Source organism: Lithobates pipiens, unplaced genomic scaffold (genome assembly GCF_037356315.1).
Source record: "Lithobates pipiens isolate NorthernLeopardFrog02 unplaced genomic scaffold, aLitPip1_a1.2 Scaffold_27, whole genome shotgun sequence".
NCBI classification, from domain to species: domain Eukaryota; kingdom Metazoa; phylum Chordata; class Amphibia; order Anura; family Ranidae; genus Lithobates; species Lithobates pipiens.
The window spans coordinates 182,647,342-182,669,259 of record NW_027507788.1 but is presented as its reverse complement, the minus strand read 5'-3'; positions in this window follow the sequence as shown (position 1 = coordinate 182,669,259).

The window sequence follows — 21,918 nt, the reverse complement described above, 5'->3', positions numbered from 1 at the left end:
TTCTGTTCCTCTGTTAGCTCGTGCGGCACAAACCGGGCACAGATCTCCCACTTACCCAAGTCTTTGTGGACAATGGTGCGCACCGTGTCCTTGCTAATGCCCACTTCCTTTCCCATCATTCATAGAGTCAGTCGCCGATCTCGTGCCAGCATTTGTAACACTCACTCGATCGTGTTTGGGGTTTTTGATGGCCAACCCAAATGTGGCACATCCTCAATTGGTTTCTTCCATTCACGAAAGGGTTTGAACCAGCCATAAACACATTTTCTGCTCACAGCTTCCCATACACTTGCACCAAGATTTCATGAATCTCCATCACCGTTTTCCCCAATTTGTAGCAGAACTTGATGTTCACTTGCTCCATTGCACTATTACTCTACCACTTACACTGTACTCTACACTAGGTGGTGCTTCTCGACTTGTCTCTCTGTATAGCCATGTGTATGTGCATGCACCTAGCCCATGTTGAGATATCAGGCCATTCACCAAACTTTTTAAAAAACACCTGATATATATATACACTATATTACCAAAAGTATTTGGGGCACCTGCCTTTACACGCACATGAACTTTTCATGCTTCCAACTTTGTGGAAAAAGTTTGGGGATGGCCCCTTCCTGTTCCAGTGCCTGACCTCACAAATGCGCTTTCAGCAGAATGGTCAAACATTCCCATAGATATACTCCTAAACCTTGTTGACAGCCTTCCCAGAAGAATTGGAGCTGTTATAGCTGCAGACGGTGGGCCAACTCAATATTGAACCATATGACTGGGATGTTGCAGCATGATAATGCATGGCCCATGTTGCAAGGATCTATACACAATTACTCGAACCTGAAAACATCCCAGTTCTTGCATGGCCAGCATACTCACTGGACATGTCACCCATTGAGCATGTTTGGGATGCTCTGGATCGGCGTATATGACAGCGTGTTCCAGGTCCTGCCAATAACCAGCAACATCACACATCTATTGAAGAGGAATGGACCAACATTCCACACAATATACTTGATCAACTTTATGTGAAGGAGATGTGCTTCACTGCGTGAGGCAAATAATGGTCACACCAGATACTGACAGTTTTTTGGACCCCCCCGGACCCCCCCCCCAATACAGTAAAACTGCACATTTTAGAGTGGCTTTTTATTATGACCAGCCTAAGGCACACCTGTGCAATAATCATGCTGTCTAATCAGCATCTTGATATGTCACACCTGTGAGGTGGATGGATTATCTCGGCAAAGGAGAAGTGCTCACTAGCACAGATTTAGACAGATTTGTGAACAATATTTGAGAGAAATAGGCCTTCTGTGTACATAGAAAAAGTCATAGATCTTTGCGTTCAGCTCAAGATAAATAGGGGCAAACATAAACGTGTTGTGTTTATAATTTTGCTCAGTGTAGATCCCAAGTGTCTTCAAATTTGGATTAGAAAATTATTCAATATGCTCAACAACCTATTGTTTACCATATTCCAGTTAAGTCTGTGTTTGGCCGGTTCCAAAGGAATCAACAACTTGTGCCAGCACCTTGCTATCATAGTTTTGACAGCCTGATATAGGAAAGTAATCCATCAGACTGTCTGAGAACAGCAGGAGACATGCTATGTAGCAGTGCATCTTAAGGAGTTTTTTAACATAATTGAAGTCACTGTGTATATAAGCACACCTATTCTAGTCCAAAACCTCAAAACCACCTATTATACATGGGTGTTGGCTTACTAAAAGCAAATTAGCTGCAAAGGAAAATGCGTGGACATCACTGAACAGTGCTGGGGAGGCTGCTGCAAACAGAAGGCATTTTATCCTAATGCATAGCATGCATTAAGATAAAAAACGTCTGCCTTTACAACTCCTTCAACACTATTGGACCTTTGGTTGAACATCCCTTAAAACACCTAGGAGAAGCTCCTACTTAAATTTAGCTATAATAATGAGGACCAAGTACCATCAAAGCATCAGCTTATAATTTTCCTTTCTCTAGGTACTATTGATAGAAACCTTGGGCATTTTAGCAACCAGGTTGTGCCACTCAAAAGGCTCAAGAGCCTTATCCAAATAAATTTTCCAGCAGGTCATATAAGACAAATTGTGGGCTGGTACAATTGTCTTTTTTACATGTTACTGATTTATGAAAACCAGTGAAGATAAACTGCAGCAACAGTTGACAATACAATTTAATCAAATTACACTGAAGAAAAGAACTTAGGAGCATGGGTACTTTTGGGTATATAACATAATTCTAAAACTATACTTATTGCGGGCCTGTATTATTGATACAAAACAAAAAAACACAGCCGCTAAAAAGCAGGTACCCTAAGGTGTACGCTCCTGCTAAGAAAACCTTATACAAATACCAACTTTCTTGAAGTTGGTAAGTGTTGGAAGCTTTACCCGCTCTTCAGGATTCCTCGCTAACAGTGACAGGCGGTTAGACATTTGGCCGCGTCCTAATCAAATTCCTAATTTGCTTGGCTGACAATTGTGACATACATACATTATATTACAAAAATTATTGGGACACCTGCCTTTACACAAACATTAATGTCATTCCAGTCTTAGGCCGTAGTGTTCAATATTGAATTGGCCCACCCTTTGCAGCTATAACAGCTTCAACTCTTCTGGGAAGGCTGTCAACATGGCTTAGGAGTGTGTCTATGGGAATGGTTGACCATTCTTCCAGAAGCACATTTGTAAGGTCAGACACTAATCTGGACGAGAAGGCCTGGCTCACAATCTCCACTCTAATTCATCCCAAAGGTGTTCTATTGGATTGAGGTCAGGACCAGTCAAGTTCCTCCACGCCAAACTCGCTCATCCATGTCTATGAACCTTGCTTTGTACACTGGTCCAAATCATTTGATGGATTGGGGATTAAGGTGTGGGATTATTCCTTAAGGGTTGGGCTTGGACCCTTAGTTCCAATCAAGGGAAAACCTTAAGGCGTCAGCATAGCAAGACATTTTGGACAATTTCATGCAGTTTGTGGATGGCCCCTTTCTGTTCCAACATGATGGCCCACCCTGACAAAAGCTGAAATCTTGAAGGCCACTCAAAAATAAAGATTCACACACCTCAAGATACTTTACAATGCTGAAGCCATGCAAAGATGTAAGCTGTTTGCCAAGCTTGAGATTTTCACCCTGTCTAATGGAGCACCATCCCACCCAAAATCATTATATAATAGCTATATAGTTTGTCAGTAATGTATTTATCACAGGACTACCTGAACAGAAATACAAATGTTTAGGCACATAAAATGTTCCACTTTAAGGGTCCATGCACACTGGCATAAAAATGCTGCTTCTAGAGGAGTTCAGCATTCTGCCTTTGGAAGAAACTAATGTTATCCTATGTGTTTATGCACATTAGGATGTTTAAAGGTATATGTTTAGGTCAGCGTTTTGAGCTGTTTTTTGCATTTTCAAAGAGCAGTTTTCTAGAAGAAAAAAAACATCAAGCGCGCCTAAACACTTGCAAAAAAAAATGCTCAAAATTAGCATTTTTTTTGTTCCTGCCAAGAGCACTGCCGTTTTTGTAAGCCAGTGTGCATGGATACTAAACAGTGCAAAAAATAATTACCAGACAATATGAAAATTTAAAGTCTAGTCCACCCAAAATAATATTCCATCTTTGGGTAGATTCTGGCTAAATCTTATAATTCGGGTGGAGAGATGTCTGTGCTGGAATTGTGTGTTCTACGGCTTTTATATGGGGATCTCTCTCTCTAATTTGGAATCTTATTTTATATTGTGGAGAATTCAACAGTGGGAATTTCCATTTTGTGAGATTTTTTGAAAGGAGCTGGAAGATCTAACTTCTACAAGAAATGTAAAGAAAGGCAAGGGGTCAATTACCCAACCAGAGTCCACCTACAATTGAAGTATTACTGTTGGGTGAACTAACTCTCCTATTTGAAGGAAGAACTTGAGTTAGACTGTGTATATGGCATACATTTATTTATTCTTCTAAAAAATATTTATGGGTTGCTATTTGAGCTTCTGTATGAAGTGTAAAAATGGATATTTATATCTAAAACCAGGGGGAACGTTATCTGTACGACCCACTAGAAATGATAAAAGCCACCTTGCCTAAAATACCCAACACTAATACATTTACCCTCTTGAACAAAAATCTTTAATTTCTGCCGTAATTAAACAAATGGCAAGCTTGTGTATGGCAGTCTTTAAAAGGAAAAAAAAAATGCAAGAGAAAAAAAGCTTTTTGGAGGGTATACAGAGCTTCAATTATTTCCGGAAGCAACATGCAGCATCCATGGTTTTGGGTAATGACTAAAACATTTCCAGCCGTATGCACAAATATCTTAGTGGAATTAGATAGTAAAGAATTATTAGGGTGTATTTGGCAACATGTTGCGTTAAACATATTGTGTTTGTACAGTAATTAGTGGCGGTCCTGTGGGAAACCAAGCATTAAAAGGGACAAGCTTACACTAAGCAAAATGGCCTTTTTATTGTTCCCTGCAGAATTTTTAGTGCATGGATGTACCAAAAAAAAAAAAAAAAAAAAACTCCCATAATTTCCTCTTTCAGTTGTGGAGTTTAGTTTCAAAGAGACAGCTTTCTCTGCCTTTAAAACACTGTTTAATTCTTCACTATGAAATATTGTATGCTCAGGTAATCTCTATGGCATTAAAGCAGGTATGCACTACGACAGGAGTTTTTTCTATGCTAGGCAACCCAACCCATACAGTACATTGAATTACCTCACCTAGAATGAAAGAGAAATTTACTGAAAAGGGGCTGTTGGTGGGTAAAGGTGTAGTTTAAGAAACTACATTTAAGATTTAGGTGGGGAGAATTTCTGAATGGAAATTCAGGTGTCGGTATTGAGGAGTACCTAGTACAAAAGTTAATATCCTTCAGATGTCTTTTTAAAAAGTTTATTGCTTAGTTTAATTGGAATTTCAGTCTATTACTGACTAAGCTTAAAACTGCTTCCCTCCCCTTTCTAACAACTATACTAACTACCCTGTTAAAGAAAGATGCATATACTAACCTATTTTTAGGCCACTGCGGTCACATGATTGACTCTTCTCTCTCAGCTAGCAGTGGGTTCAGAGGAGGGAGCACCAACAACGTATGGCCCATAGGAAGACTATAGGTGATGTTACCACAATGGCATTCCAGCCATTGTTGGATCACTCTCTCCTCTCCCCTGTATCCGATGCTGGGGAAATCAAGTGACCAGACTAGAGTTGCCTGAGAGTAGGTAGGTATATGCACCTTTCTTTTACAGGGTAGTTAAAAGAGGGGTTTTAAGCTTAGTTAGTATTACCCTGGAATCTACTTTAAGAGCATCAAGCAAAGCCAAAGCATTTCGGGTGAAAGACCTTCCTCAAGGTTAGTGTGCAAAAGAACAATATAAGGGGGGGGGGGGCAGGGGGCACTTCTCCTGAAACACAATGGCTTTACTTGATGCTCTTAACCAGTGGTCTCCAAACTGCGGACTGGGAGCCAGATGTGGCCCATTGCTTGCTTTTATATGACCCTTGGGGCATTATTTTATTAACTGATACCAACAATGGGGTATGATTACCCTCACTGATACCAATTCCTTTCAATGATGGGACACAATTCCTCCCAATGGCACTAATGTTGGGGCACAATTCCTCTCAATAACACCAATGATAGGGCACGATTTTTCCCAAAAACACCATTAATAGGACACAATTCCTCCCAATAACACCAATGATGGGACACAATTCCTCCCAATGACACCAACAATGAGGCCCAGTGACACCAATAATGGGAAACAATTCCTCCCAGTGACACTAATGATGGTGCACAATTTCTCACAATGACACCTATGATGGGGCATTGTTTTTTCACACTGCCATCAGGACCTTTTCTACTCCCAGTGGCCACAGTCCGGCCCCTCTAAAGTCTGAAGGACAGTAAAATGGCCCTTTCTTTAGAAAGTTTGGAGACCCTTGCTCTTAACCAATAAGCATTTAACCACTTGCCACCCAAGTTAAGTCCAGGGACATCCTTGAATGTATATCTGAAAGATGCTTGCAGCTACAGACATCATTCAGATATCATCTTTCAGTGCCGGCGATTCCCTACACCATAAGAATGGTCATATTGGCTGTTCGACCGCTTGATTGTTCTTACGGTGCTTCTACTGACTCACCGCTTCCATTGGTGAGTCGGAGACAGGATCTGCTGGCCCCGGATGGTGATCATAGAGATTTCCGGCGGACAAGATGGTCGCTGGAGTCTCTATGATCATTCAGAGGCCAGGCGTAATGTTATGACATCACGCCCAGGCTCTGCATTCAGACGAATGGCGCCACCTCAACTGGGAAGCCGTGATCATTGTTTTTTTAAATTTTTATTTCAGGCTTTATCATCTGCTGAGCATGCATTTTGTCATAATTAGAGAGGTAGCAGCCTATGACTAGAACAAGGTCCACCTACACTACATCTTGTTTAGGTATCAGTTCCTTTGGAAAAAGACTAACTTCATTATATATTCATCACAACCATTCCTCACTTATGTTGGCTCAGCTCTATCACACACACACACATCATACACTTGAATGGAAATCCAGGATCTGATCTAGGAGCAACTAGGCCTGACAGCACATGAGAGTCTCCCATCCTTCCAGCAAAATAGTTTTCTCCTCTCTGGGATCTGGAATAATTATAAAGGGATAAAGCTTGGCAATAGTGACACTTAAAGGCAATAAGTCACAAATCTATTTGAGTAGCTTCAGACAACAGTTGCAATTCTCCAACCTCTGAATGACAGAGAGAAGGAACCTATTCAACTTCACTGCAAGTACTGTCACTGCACCAGAAACCCTAGCAGCTTCCATCCAAGAATTCTCAAATAGGTAGCTGGTTGGCTGTTTCACTGCAGATTGATAAAGAAGAAAGAAAGATTGTTAAAAACCTTCAAGATCAACGAGATAAATTATACCACTTAGTGGGGAAGACATGGAGATGAAACTATTATGAACAAGCAGGTGGACCAAAATTGCAGTTTTTGGAGAAAGGCCAACTTTACTTGGCTATTCCAATTTCATAAGAGGTTTTTTTTTTTTTAAACATATTTTTATTGGGAAAAAAAAAGTTTTTGACAATACATATCAGTCGACCAGTAAGACAGTATCATGGTAGAGAAATGTATAAGAGAGAATATAAAACAGAAGAAGGGGAGTATTGCCTCCCTACGACCCGAAGGGTCACGATATCATGCGGTTTAGTCTTTAATAAAGAGGAAAAAGAAAAAAGAAGAAGAGAAGAGGGGGAGAAAGAGAAGAAAAGAAAGAAGAGATAGAGGAGAGAGGGGGGGAAGGGTGGGTAGGGGGGGGGGGAAGAAGGGATGAGGAACGTTACCCAGGGAGGCGAGGACCCCCTCATAATCACATTGAGGAAGGGTAGCAAAAAAAGAAGTTACTGGGCGGGCATATCACCCCTACCTGGGAAGAGAAACAACAGCAAAAAAGAAAGAAACAGTAACAACTAGACACAAGACCCCTACATGTAGGACAGAAGTAGAGCACTAATACTAGTACAAGCAAAAAACATGAGTCCAGGAAGGGTTATGGAGATGTAGAGGGAGGAGTAGAGGGTTGCATGTCCTCCGGTGCAGGCGAGATGGGGTCGAATATATCCTGTGGTAGTTGGTCCAACAAGAGAACGGAGTCCTGTGAAGGAGAAGAGCTGGTGTGGGAGGACGTCAGCTTGAGTCTCCCCAATGCGTTGCCGATATTGTGGCGTAGGTACCAGCTTGTATAGCGAAAGGGGTAAACAAGGGAATTGATCTCCTCCGAGTTAAAGGATTGCTCGATAAAATCCCTCCATCTGGCAAAGAAGCGAGGAGTGGAGACGAAGTGGGACGAGATAACATCAAGTCGTTCTATGTGGAACAGCGAGAGGAGGGTTTGTTTAACGCCCGTTATACTCGGTGGAGTCGTGGAAATCCAGCAATTCATAATAGTCCTGCGAGCTGCCAACAGGCATATGTGAGTCCAATGAGTAAGGGTAGCCGGACAAGGAGACTCTAGCGACAAGGGTAGAGGGTTACAGCTGAACAGGCAGGTCAGCGGGTCCTTAGGTACAGGTGTCTTGGTAATGTGCAGGATATAGCCCAAGACTGAGTCCCAAAATGTCGATATTAAGGAGCAATCCCAGAAACGGTGCCGTAGGGTGGGGCGCTCCATGGAGCACCATGGACATTTGGCTTGCGAGGGATCCTCAGTGTTGGTGCGGAAGGGGTAGTAAGCTCTATGGGTGATCTTAAATTGAGTTTCCCTCCATTTCTCCGAGATAACAAGTTTGTGAACAAGCCTGTATCCTTGCAGGATTCTTTACGGTAGGTTCATGTCATTGAATATAGAGGCCCATTGCTTAAAAGGGGCAATGTGGTACTTGTCCGCCTGGTAGCTGATTAGGTGGGAGTAGAGGGTAGAGATGGAGTAATCACCTTGTTGAAGCACAGCATCCAGTTGCGACTTTCGGAGGCAATCCGGGCGTAATCCTCCTATCGTTTTCAGGTAACTCAATAGTTGGTGGTGATGAAACACATGGTGAGAAGGGAGTGAAAATTCCTGAGACAGGGTTTGGACGGATTTGAGTGTTCCACGCCCAGGCTCGTAGAGGGAGGCCACTTTGAGTAGACCCCGTTTCCACCAGTGATCAAAGGCCGAGTGAATGGTAGAGGGTGGAAACATAGGGTTGCCTTGGATGGGTAAATGAGAGGAGATGTTAGCAGGTAATCCTAAGAGCCTCCTAATTTCCCTCCAAGCCACCACTGTGTCCCGAATAAGGATGTTGTACTTAAGATGATTCGGTAGAGCGTGAATGTTGGAATGAAGAACCGCAGAAAGCGTGTATGGATGTACCAATGCCTTCTCAAGGTTATGATTGGAGTATCTTGATTTACCCGCTATCCAGTCAAGGCCCTGTCTCAAAAGGCACGAGAGATTATAGAAACTGAGATTGGGCAGGCCTGCACCCCCGTCAGACTTCGGAAGGCATAGTTTCTGGAGAGCAATGCGAGGTTTCTTATTGGCCCAGAGAAAAATGGACAGGGCTCTGTGTATCCTCTGCACATCAGAGTGTTTAAGAAGAAGTGGGATGGTTTGCATCGGGTAGAGTAGCCTCGCAAAGGAGACCATCTTGAAGAGATGACATCTTCCAAAGAGTGATAACGGCAGGCCTGCCCAAGCTTCCAACTCCTGCACAATCTTAGCAATCAAGGGTGGGTAATTGAGGGTATAAAGAGAAGAGGGTTCCCGACCTATGCGCACCCCCAGGTAAGTGATATGGTGTCGTGCCATAGCAAAGGGTGAATATGATTGCCAGGACATGGCTTTTCGCGGATTTAAGGAGAGGACCTCACTCTTATCAAAATTGATTCTAAATACCGAGCATAGGCGATACGCCGCGAATAGGTCAGGAAGTTTATCAAAATCAGCCGGAGGGTTGGACGAGAAAAGTAAAATATCGTCCGCAAAAAGCGAAGATTGAAGGTTCTGGTCCCCAAACGCAATTCCGCTGACACCGTCAGGTGAGTTTAAAAGTCTAGATAAAGGTTCTATTGCTAGATTGAACAAAAGGGGGGACAAGGGACACCCTTGTCTCGTCCCTTTGGTGAGAGGGATAGTGGGTGAAACAAAGTCCGGAGTAACTAATCTGGCAGTACATTTGACATAGGAAGTGCGTAACCGGGCCCGAAAAGCCAAAGGCTTTTTAATACTTTAAATAGCCAGGCAAAACTAATGTTATCAAAAGCCTTTTCGGCGTCGAGGGATATGATGGCTAAATCTTGTTCTGGGCATAGTTTCGCTCTTTCCAATGCCAGGAGCACTTTGCGGATATTTAAAGTCGCTGATCTGCCAGTTGTGAATCCTGATTGGGCCTGGTGCAGGAGAGTGGGGAGAATGGCGGCTAGGCGTGAAGCTATAATTGTGGATAGTATCTTAACATCAACATTTATAAGGGAAATGGGCCTATACGAACCTGGGTATAAGGGGTCTTTGCCATGTTTGGTGATCAACTTAATGTGGGCCTGTGAACCCGTAGGGGGGTAGGACCCACCGTCCCAGAGGGCGGTGAACACTTTGGAGAGAGTAGCGGGTATAAAATCTCGGGTAAGTTTATAGAATTCAGCGGAATACCCATCGGGGCCTGGTGCTTTAGAAGGGGACATCAATTTTATCGTAGACCTAATGTCATCCAGGGTGATGGGGGCATTGATAGCGTCTAATTGTGGTCCGGTCAATTGTGGTAAGCTTACCCTTGAAAGTAGCTGGTCAGCGACTGAGTGGTCTATGGGGTCTTCCGCATAAAGGGATGTGTAGTAGTCGGTCAATATTTTGCTAATCGTCTTAGGGGAGGTAACAATGGATCCATCGGTGTGTTTCAGGGCATGGATATGGGTGGGCCTTTTGAAGCCCGCACATAGCCGGGATAGAAGCTTGCCCGCTTTATTGCCATATTTGTGAAGTCGCATGGTCAAAAAGGAGGAGGCAATCTGCTCCTGCCTTTCCGCCCAAAGGTCAAAGTTCTGCTTGGCTAATTGCCAGGCAGTGACGTTAGCCTGCGTGCGATTGCGAAGGAGAGCAAGATGCATGGAACAAAGTCTTTCGCTGGCTTGTAAATAGTGTTGCTTTGAGTGTCTCTTATATTGTGTCACATAAGCTATGATTCTGCCTCGGAGGAAGGCTTTTCCAGCCTCCCAGAAGAGATTCGGAGTGGTGATATGTTCACCATTCGTTTCTGCATATTCGGTCCAACTAGTAAGTAGCATCTGTTTGAAATCTTCGTTATCTGCCAGATAGGAGGGGAAGCGCCATACGGGCGAAGATGAGGGAGGTTTCACATTTAGTAGGCTAACCGTCACAGGGCAGTGATGGGAGATGGCCATGTCTTTGATGTCGGGATCGCTCACCAACGGCAAGAGAGCCGGGGACGCAAAGACATAGTCAAGACGCGAAAAAAACTTGTGGGGGGGGGTGAATAGAAAGTGAATTCACGTTCCGTAGGATGGGACAAGCGCCAGACATCAGTAAAGTTCAGTGATGATAACGTACGGGCAAGGGGGGTGGCGTCAGTGTCAGTGAGGGCCGAGGGTGTAGGTGTACGGGAGTCTCGGTAGGTTCTATCCTCAGAAGGGCACATGACAGAGTTGAAGTCCCCACCTATCAGGTGGAGGGCTTCAGATGCTTGAGAGATCCAGGCTCCCAGTTCCTGGAAAAACGACGAGTCGGGGGAGTTGGGCGCATAGATGTTAGTTATAGCGATGTCCTTAGAAGCCAGGGTAAGGTGCAGGGTGATCATACGACCACACGAATCTATACGAACGTTACGGGTGGTATACTGCAGGCATTTATGAAGCAGAATAGCCACCCCCGCCTTGCGACCTGCGGCCGGGGAACCCAGAACTTCACCAACCCAAAGTTTGCGAAGGCGTGAAAGATCTCCGTCGGTCAGGTGGGTCTCTTGTAGGAGCGCCACATCGGCCTTCAACCGTTTCAGATGACGGAGAACTTTCATGCGCTTGGTAGGTGACCGGAGGCCCTTAACATTCCATGACACTACATTAAATTGGTCTCTAGAGGTGTCAGCCATAGGGATCAACAGGGGTGGTAACAAGTGGCAAAACAGCCATTAAACCTATTCTGAGAAGATGGAAAAAAAAACAGGGAGCGCGCATAGGTAGGGGAGCCTCCAAGGGTAACCAAGTACAAGAGGGGGGGAGAGAAGAAAGGAAAGCAATAGCAGGAGACAGAAGAGAAGAGAAAAGGGGAGAGAACCAGACAGCAAGTATTACAACATAACAGTTTTGGTGTATACACCATAAAGTAGCCGTAGCCCACTTCACCTTTTTCCATACGGGATGCATCTAAGGCACAAGACTGTGAAGAGGCTGAATATAATCCTCGGGGAGGGGGAAGGGAGGGGGGCAAAAGAGGGGAGAGAATACAAATCAGTACCTCAGAGGGGGAGGACTGGGAGGGTGGGAGAGGGGGGGGGGAGACCTCAGAGTTTTAGAGGGGCAGCACGATAACGGCATGACAAAAATAGGACAAATAATCGTGTAGGTGAACTAGGCGGGCTATTACCGGGAACTAAAACAACACATCATGAACAGGTTTGACAATAAGGGCAATTGCCCCTGCATTGAAGAAATAAAAGAAAAACGTTAAACAGAAAACAAAACAGCAGTGTGTAGGCACAGCCTCATTGGCATGCATCCCATGGAGGACCGCACAATAAGAGCAGTGGCAGAAAGTACCAGTGATTGGAAGTACTTCCTAACATTACCAATATCCAGGCAGGGGACCCGGAGGGAGGAAAGGACAAGTTCAGCGGAGCTCAGTACGTGGACGCTGGGTGGTGGAGCGACTGCGCTTATATGGTGGTTTGGAAGGGCTCAGCTGTGTAGCAGTGGGGGCCTGAGTATCGGTAGCCAGACCAGCGGAGGGACTCTTCGTCAAGGGGTCATTTGTGGTATCCATATCCGCGGGATAGTTGAGAAATCGTTCCGCTTCAGAGGGTGAGTTGAAAGTGCGGCGGGTGCCATTGGGAAAAGTAACGTGCAGAATCGCCGGATAGGCCAAAGTGAACTTGACATGGTTCTTAAAGAGGGAGGCACAGATTGGTGAAAACTCTTTTCTCAGTCTCATGACTTCAGCCGAGTAATCAGCGAACAGAAGCAGGGTAACGCCATCAACAGAAGGGGTGCGTTGGGAGCGGAACTTCTGTAGGATTGCATGTTTATCTGCATAGTTCAAGTATCTAGCAATGACCGCTCTGGGTTTGTTGCGCTGTTCTGAGAGCTGGCCTAGGCGGTGCGCTCGTTCCACAACACATGGGGTAGAAAGGCCCAGTTGAGCAGGAATAGTCACCATGCAGAGGTCCATTAGTTGTCCAGTGGAGACAGATTCGGGTAGTCCAACTATTCTTAAGTTGTTCCTCCTCGCCTGATTCTCAAAATCGTCCAATTTAATCCATAAGTCCCTGGTAGAACGTGTGAGGCGAGCAAGAGCAGCAGCCTGAGCAGTGGTGTCATCTTCCATGAGGGAGATCCGCTCTTCAGCCTGTGTAAGATGCTGCGCCTGGGCCTGTAATTCGCTGTGGTATTGTTCCATAGCCTTTTGTATCGCCGAGTCAATAGAGGATGTCAGCGTGGGCGTCAGTAAGGCTACCACCGCCTGGGCTATGTCGGCTGAGGGAATCGCTTCCACACCTGGGAGCAGAGGACAAGATTGCGAGGGCTCAGTGAGGTTGTGTGCCAGCGCCATATTGGACGAGGATTCGGCCGCGTCCGCCGTCGCAGACATCGTGGCGGTTAGCGATCGGTGTCCGGACCGCTCTACAAATCGGTCCATCAAGGGCACAAGGTCTTCCCCAGACAGCAGGAGGGGTCCCCGAGGTGGATGGCTGCTTTGTAGCCGATTAATAGGGGGTATGCGGCGGGAGCTGAGTCCGCTTACCTCCTCCTCATGTGGCGCCGGAACCGGAAGTCATAAGAGGTTTTTAATGCTGAAGCTTTCCTTTTGGTTACTTGTAGAGAGTGATTGGGATTATCTGTGGTGGGTCTGGAAGGCCAGAATCATTTGGGTAAAGGGTATTTGATTTAGCTGTCCCAATACCACTTATACAATGTTTCATTGAGTGCTCCTTTCTCCTATTATTTTAAAAGAAATTTATGGGACCACCATTCTCTCCCAGATGACCCCTCTTGGGCCCCCACCTTGCGTTCACATTATGAATTCCTGCTGACTTTGTGAGATAGTTAGGCAAAAGTTTACTGATTTTATTGGCTACTCCCCTCATTCTCCTGAAAAAGTTGATTGTTGTGTCAAAGAAACACATAAATGGGGTTGATTTACTAAAACTGGAGCGTGCAAACTCTAGTGTAGCTCTGCACAGAAACCAGCTTGCAGATTTTATTGTCAAAGCTTAATTGAACAAGCTAAAGTTAGAAGCTGATTGGATACCATGCACAGCTCCACCAGATTTTACACTCTCCGGTGTTAGTACATCAACCCCAAAGAGTTACTGTCCTTCAAGTTTCCCACCATTGATATTACATATAACACCAATATTATCATGGTGCCTTTGTGATATATTCACTGATTGTGATTATGTACAGTGGCAACATCTACAATACAGTGGTAGGAGACATGAACCAGAAGGTGTAACATTTATTTTATTAAGTGTGGATACATTCATTGTTGTTTACATCTTTGGAAATCTTGAGAAAAAAATTTTAAGGCAACTTTTTTTTCAAACATAAAATTTATTAATTTTAACTAGCATTTGGAATTCTATTTACAGCCTTATTTGAGACGCCTTAACAGTAGTGATATACTTTTCAATATTCTTCTACTGTACATGTCTGTATAAGGTTTGTTGAAATGGCCACTTTTAGTCTCCATGTTATGGGGTGACAATTGGGAGACAAGGATAGAGCCCGTCACCCAATAGCAGTAACTGCCCGAACAAAGACCTTCATGGCAGGATCATCAGGAATTATTTTAATGAATGTTGCAGAACTGAAAATGGTTAAGTGAACTTACATAAACAGGTTAAAAAAGCTTACCGTATATACTCGAGTATAAGCCGAGATTTTCAGCCTCTTTTTTGAGGCTGAAAGTGCCCCCCTCGGCTTATACTCGAGTCATCGCTGTCTGCCTGCTCGATCAGCGTGTCGAGCAGACAGACAGCGGCCATTCTATTCTAATTCAAAAGCCGCGCCTCCGGCTCCGCCTTCGCCTGTGATAGGCGGAACACTGAATTTCCCAGCAGCCTGTGTTCCGCCTATCACGGACATCCGCTCATCCTCGTACTACGGACGAGGATGAAAGGATGGCCGTGATAGGCGGAACACAGACTGCTGGGAAATTGTGTTCCGCCTATCACAGACAGGGAGGCGCGGCATTTGAACAGGAAAATGGGCGCCGACGAAGAGCGGTGATCCTGGGACGGGACCGGACGGAGGCTCGGCTCGGCTCGGGACGGGACCGGACCGGACGGAGTCTCGGGACGGGACGGGACCGGACCGGACGGAGGCTCGGCTCGGGACAGGACGGGACCGGACGGAGGCTCGGGACCGGACGGAGGCTGGGGACACAGGTAGGCTGGACACACAAGGCCTCACACACACACACACACACACACACACACACACACACACACACACACACACACACACACACACACACACACACACACACACATGGATGGACACACACACAGGGATGGACACACACACAGGGATGGATGGATGGATGGATGGACGGACACACACACAGGGATGGATGGATGGATGGACGGACACACACACAGGGATGGATGGATGGATGGACACACACACACACACAGGGATGGATGGATGGATGGACACACACACACACAGGGATGGATGGATGGATGGACACACACACAGGGATGGATGGATGGATGGACACACACACAGGGATGGACAGGCATATCTCACCCTCGGCTTATACACGAGTCAATAGGTTTCCCAGTTTTTTGGGGGTAAATTGGGGGCCTCGGCTTATACTCGGGTCGGCCTATACTCGAGTATATACGGTATATGAGTTTTTACTGGTTGGGTTTTCATCTACCGGTACTTTTAGGATCAGATGAAAAAAACTTATTTGGGTGAGGAACAAATGTATATTTAGTTTGACTCAGTCTGACGTCTCTGAATATTTTTCTGAGGGCAAGAATGTAAAGATGCTTAGATGAGAGAATTGGAATCTGAAAATAATTACTAATATTGAAATAATTACCTTGACCTTGCTTTATTTTCTGATAATTAGCAGAGTTGTTCATTGTTTTAAAAAGGCATAATTGAACAGTATAGAAATATTATAAGCATGTTTGCGTATGTTAAAACAGGTTCAGAGACCTGTTTTACTACAAATTGGCCTAGTAGTATTACTATTATTCTACATCTTTCAGTTCATTTCCTGCATTTAACATAGTGCCAACAAATTATACAGCACTGTACAAAGAACATACTGTAAAGCCATTCACATCGGTCCCCGTCTATAAAAGACCTCCACCCTCCCTACCATACTTGTACGACCAACACTAGCACAGGTGTGGTCAGACACTAATTAACCTCCTCATAAGTATTAGGTAGCGTAAGGAAATTGGGGCACCTACAATGAAAACCACTTAGAGAGCATTTCTGATGGGAACTGCACCCAAAAAAGACATGTGCAGTTTGTTTCAATTTTTATTATTTGGAGATTTGGATACATCTGAATACCCAAATTACAGTATAAACAAAATTTACCAAACGCTCCGAATATACAAATTTCCCAATTTTTTTTTGAAATTTGAATCAAATTTTACATCAAATTCCAGTTGAATTTGAACTGTAAACATGTTTCTGAAATCAAGACTGTGCATGTTATTAGAGTATATATGTATTAAAGTGGTTGTAAACCCACGAACATAACAAACAAACAAACAAAAAAATCCTGCAAAGGCATGATGAGCTAGTATGCATAGCATACTAGCTCATTATGTATTACTTACCTTAGATTGAAGCCCCCGTAGTGGTCCTCGTTCACCGCTCTGGCCGGCGACATCGCTCCTGGAGTTACTACCGGGTATTGCGGGCTCCGACACTGTTATTGGCTGGAGCTCTGATGACGTCACTCCCACACATGCGCACGGGAGCCGCCAGTAACGCCAAAGTCTAACTGAAGCAACGGCACGTACTGCCATTGCTTCAGTGCACATGTGCATTATGTTGCCACATGCAGATGCAGGGAAGATCTCCTAAACGGTGCAGATTTAGGAGATATCCATGGTAGCTTCAGGTAAGCCTTATAATAGGCTTACCTGTAGCAAAAAGTGGCTGCAAAGGGTTTACAACCACTTTAAGCAAAAGCTGATTTAAAGAGTCATTGTAATCATTTGATGAAGATTTTTCTTTTGTTTGTTAAATTTGCCACATTTGAATCAAAAAAAAAAAATCTAAAGTTTTTGATTTGGCCAATTGGAACTGTAATAGCATAAGGGGCGGGGCCACCATGTGACATCGCCCCGTGACCCAGCCCCGTATGCCTATATATGTCACCGAGCAACGTGTCCCATTACAGCGGGAAAGAGCATTGTGTCAACATCGTAAGAAGAGAAGAAGAAGAAGAAGACGGCGGCGGCGACGATGACGAATGAGAAGACTGGGCCAACGCTAGTAAAAGAGCTGGAAGAAGATAGCGCAGGAGCCTGGCAGAAGAACCGAAGAGCGGGAGAAGTGGCCAGAAAGCACAGAGACGTCGGAAGAAGACCCCCGGTCGACAAAGGCAACGAATGAGAAAGCCGTGCTCCTCCGCTAGCAAAAGAGCGGCAAAAGAGTAGAAGATAGCGGAGGAGTCTGGCGAGAAGACCCCCGAAGTCAGAAGAAGACCCCCGGAGCTGCCTATTGAACTACTTTAAAAACCTGTGTTGTGTGTTTTTTTATTGACACTCTTTCCCCCAGGTGAATGGATAGGGGTATGATGTACCCCATACTCATTCACATAGGGTGGGGGGCCGAGATCCGGGGCCTCCTTATTAAAGGGGGCTCCTGGATTCCGATAAGCCCCCCGCCCGCAGACCCCAACAACCAATGGCAAGGGTTGTCGGGAAGAGGCCCTTGTCATCGCCACGTAACGTGTCCCAGGCATTACAGCGGGAGAGAGCTTTTGTGTCAACATCGGAAGAAGAGATGATGAAGAAGAAGAAGACGATGGCAACGGTGATGGCGGCAACGATGAAGACGAACGAGAAGAGTGGGCGAACGCTAGTAAAAGAGCCCTGCGGAAAAGCGGGAGAAGAGGCCGGAAAATGCGGAGAAGTCGAAAGAAGACCCCTGAAGTCGGAAGAAGACCCCAGTTTGGCGATGACGACAAAGGAGAAAGTGGCAAAAGAACAGAAGATAGCGGAGGAGCCCGGCGAGAAGACTACCGAAATCAGAAGAAGTCAGAAGAAGAACCCCGGAGCTGCTTAATAAACTACTTTAAAAACCAGTGTTGTGTGTTTTTTTATTGACACTTTTTCCCCCCAGGTGAATGGGTAGGGGTACGATAAGCCCCCCGCCCGCAGACCCCGACAACCAACGGTCAGGGTTGTCCGGAAGAGGCTCTTGTCCTCATCAACATGGGGACAAGGTGCTTTGGGTTGGGGGGCCACAGGGCCCCCCTTCCCCAAAGCACCCACCCCCCCCATGCTGAGGGCACGCGGCCTGGTACGGTCCAGGAGGGGTGGCGCTCGCTCGTCCCCACCCCCTATTCTGACCAGCTGGGCTGCGTGCTCGGATAAGGGTCTGGTATTGACTTTTCAGAGTAGGGGTTACCCTTAAAACCCATACCAGCCGACGGGGGCTCCTAAGGTGTCAATTTCGTCGATGGAAGTGGCAATATTGACTTCCTTCGCTAGTCCCGCCGTGCCTGAAGTCACATTCAAAATGAACGGACTTTAGTGCATGTGTGGGCAAGTCCATTCATTTGGAAAGTCCGGTGGACCTCCGCCAAAAAAAGTCAGTTCGTGTGTGGGCAAGTCTGCTCGTTCGGAAAGTCCGGCGGACCTCCGCTGGAAAGTCCGGCGGATTGTCTGCCGGACTAAGTCTGCTGGATAGCCTGATCGTGTGTACGCGGCATTAGATGCCAGTGCATTTAGAGACTTTAGTATTAGGGTGAACTTCTACTGTAACAGCTTAACACCCATTGGCATATGACGTCCACAGATGGGATCATCCATTCTGGGCGGGCATCATATGACGGCCTCGGCTTCCCGGTGGTATAGGGCAGTGTTTCTCTACTCCAGTCCTCAAGGTGCACCAACAGGTCATGTTTTCAGGATTTCCACTATTTTGCACAGGTGATTTGATCAGTTTTCACTGCCTTAGTAATTACCATGGCTGTTTCATCTGAAGGGAAATCCTGAAAACATGACCTGTTGGTGTGCCTTGAGGACTTGAGTTGAGAAACACTGGTATAGGGGGACCAGTCCCCCCGTTTTCCTTACATGAACCCACGAACTTGTCCCACGGGGACGCGCTGTCTCTCTGCTAGGGGTCTCTCGGCTGTTGATTGGATAGATTGAGAGCAGCGCAGCCATTGGCTCCCGCTGCTGTCAATCAAATCCAATGACGTGGCCACCGGGGGCGGGGCTGAATCCTGCATTAATCGTCTATGGACCCCAAATGCTGGATTCAGGAGCATGCCCGCAAGGTAACCCCCCCGGAGTGCGCTTCTCCGAGGGGGTTATCAGATGTGGGGATGAGCCACGAAAGCCGCCGAGGGACCCCAGAAGAGCAGGTTTGGGGCCACTCTGTGCAAAACGAGCAGAACCATGGAAGTAAGTATGATATGTTTGTTATATAAAAAAAAAAAAACATGAACCTTTAGTGTCACTTTAACTGAAACATAGTAAACTATGCTTACTGTGCTTCAGTTTGTGAATGAACAGGAAGCCACTCAGCACAGAGCACTTCCCATTCATTCACTGTCCAGTGCAGCTGAGGCTGCAGAGAAAGGGACTGGATGATCTCTGTCCCCTTTCTCTCTGATAAGACCACCAATATTTAATCAAAGCCCTCCTATGGGGCTCCTAAAAAAATAATAAAAAAAATAAAAAAATAATATTGTAAAAAATAATTAAAAAATAAAATTGTGAAAAATAAAAAATAAAAATTATAAAAATAAAAACTACTGACAGTGTCCACTGCCCTACTGTCACCAATCTCTGCTCTGTTGACACCACTCTGCTGATATACACACATGTGTGTCTGTGCTCTGGGGTGCACACCCTAATGCAGTAGGCTGCACACACCTATGTGTCTCAAAGAGATCACAGTTCATCCCCCGACAATGCTTTTTATCTTTCTTATTCCACAGTAGGCTAATATGCTGGCCCAAAATCATCAGAACTCTAGTCATTCATATATATGGGAATTTTGAAGCTTATGTTTCTACCATCAATTCAAGAAAATGGAGATTTAAAGTACTTGTAGGAATTCTAAACAACGTTGCCAATCCAAAGCTACAGGCAGACATAATTACCCCTAGTGTTTTTTTATGATTTTTAAAGTGTATAGACATGCAAACACTTCAGTGTAAACTACCCTCCCTATATTCCAAAAAGTGTGTCAAGTGCAAGAACCGGACAGAAAAAGTGGCAACGCTCCCAGATCCTGACAATGAGAAACTGTATTTGTAATTTTTGTACGTCATGTCATTAAATGAATTTCACCAGATATAAAAACAAATTTGCATAAAATTGTAATTTGTATTCACCGCAAATAGTTGCCCATCCCTAAAATGCTACATATATAGCCAAAAGAATCTGAAATAATTATACATTAGGTGATTTATAGGATAAAGATTATTAGTATCAGCAACATTTGTAAGTGAAATGTGCGGTGCTGCAAGTCTGGTCTTATCAGTCCTATTTTATTTTTTATTTGCACCACCTAGGTGACTCTACCCCTCAACTAGAAAGTGGTATCTCAATATATACTGTATATATATATATATATATATATATATATATATATATATATATATATATATATATATATATATATAGCACTAACCCCCGAAGGAGCTGCTGGTTATTTTTGGGCTTACCGTTACCTTAGTTCTCCTTGTGACGCACTTAGGGGATGTTCCGTGGTAGATGGCCCAGTAACTTGAGACTGACAATAGATCCAGTTGAATGGATTTTATTTGCAAACGGGTTGGAAAGGGAAACTCAGGTACTCTCAAAGTCAAAGTCTACAAACGTTAAGGAACTTGCTTACTTTGACTGCATCCAGAGAATAGCCATTCTCAGCTGGATGAACACTCAGATTGGACAGTCCCTCTCTCACAAGGCCTAGCAGCCAACCGGGTGCTTACTCAGGAACAAAGTCTTTATCACCGACGTTGTAGCAGAACACGTAGGGAAAATAAGCGATAGAACACTTGTAGGATACCTGGATCTTTCAGCCCACTTGGCGATAGCCCCAAGACCGGATTCTCTTGGTTACTTCAGCCCTTCCAGGCTCATGTTAAGAAACCAACCTCACGCGTGGTATTCTTCTAAAGAGTCCTCCCCTGGAATGCTCGAAGTATACTGGGTCTCTCTCGGATCGGAGACAGCACCCATCCACCTCAGAGTCCTTCCTCAGTTCCCCTGCCTTGGGCTAGCCAGCCCCGAGGCATCAAAGTTGGGTGGAACCGCACCCCAGGCCATAGCCTTCCTGGGGGCTGGTTAGGACGACCAGGACCATATACTCAGCACAGCATACTGGACCAGAACCCCGAACAATGTGACGTCCGTGTCTTAAATACCCTCTCCCAGAGGGCACAGCAGGAGGGCCACTCCCACTGACCTGACTCCGAGAGGGAATAATTCAAGTGCTAACTAGACCATAGTTCCACGCCTGCCACCAGAGACAGTGCCCCCTGTGGCCAGGCCGAACATCCCACAGTCCAGCCAGACTGACACAGAGCCAAATTTAGTTAAATATGCCCAAACTAAACTGTAGTTTGGGTAAAGATTTTAATTTTGAAAACATAGCGCGTGCTCTTCTATATATATATATATATATATATATATATATATATATATATATATATATATATATGTATATGTATATATATATATATATATATATATATATATATATATATAATTTATTTATTTTTTTGTATTTTTTTTTTCTTGGGTGAAGATCAAGTTAGGGGATGAGTGAGAAGAAGAAGAAGACGTACTCTCACTACTGGCCTGAAGACACAGTGTTCTCTAGTCTCTAGATTTAATCAAATTTTAAATGAGGAACATAATGCAGAGTGACAGAGCTGACATAAATAGGAATATTTGCATCTAATAAATGCTATAAAGCTTAAGTAAAATATTTAAAGTGTTTTCATTAAATGTATTTC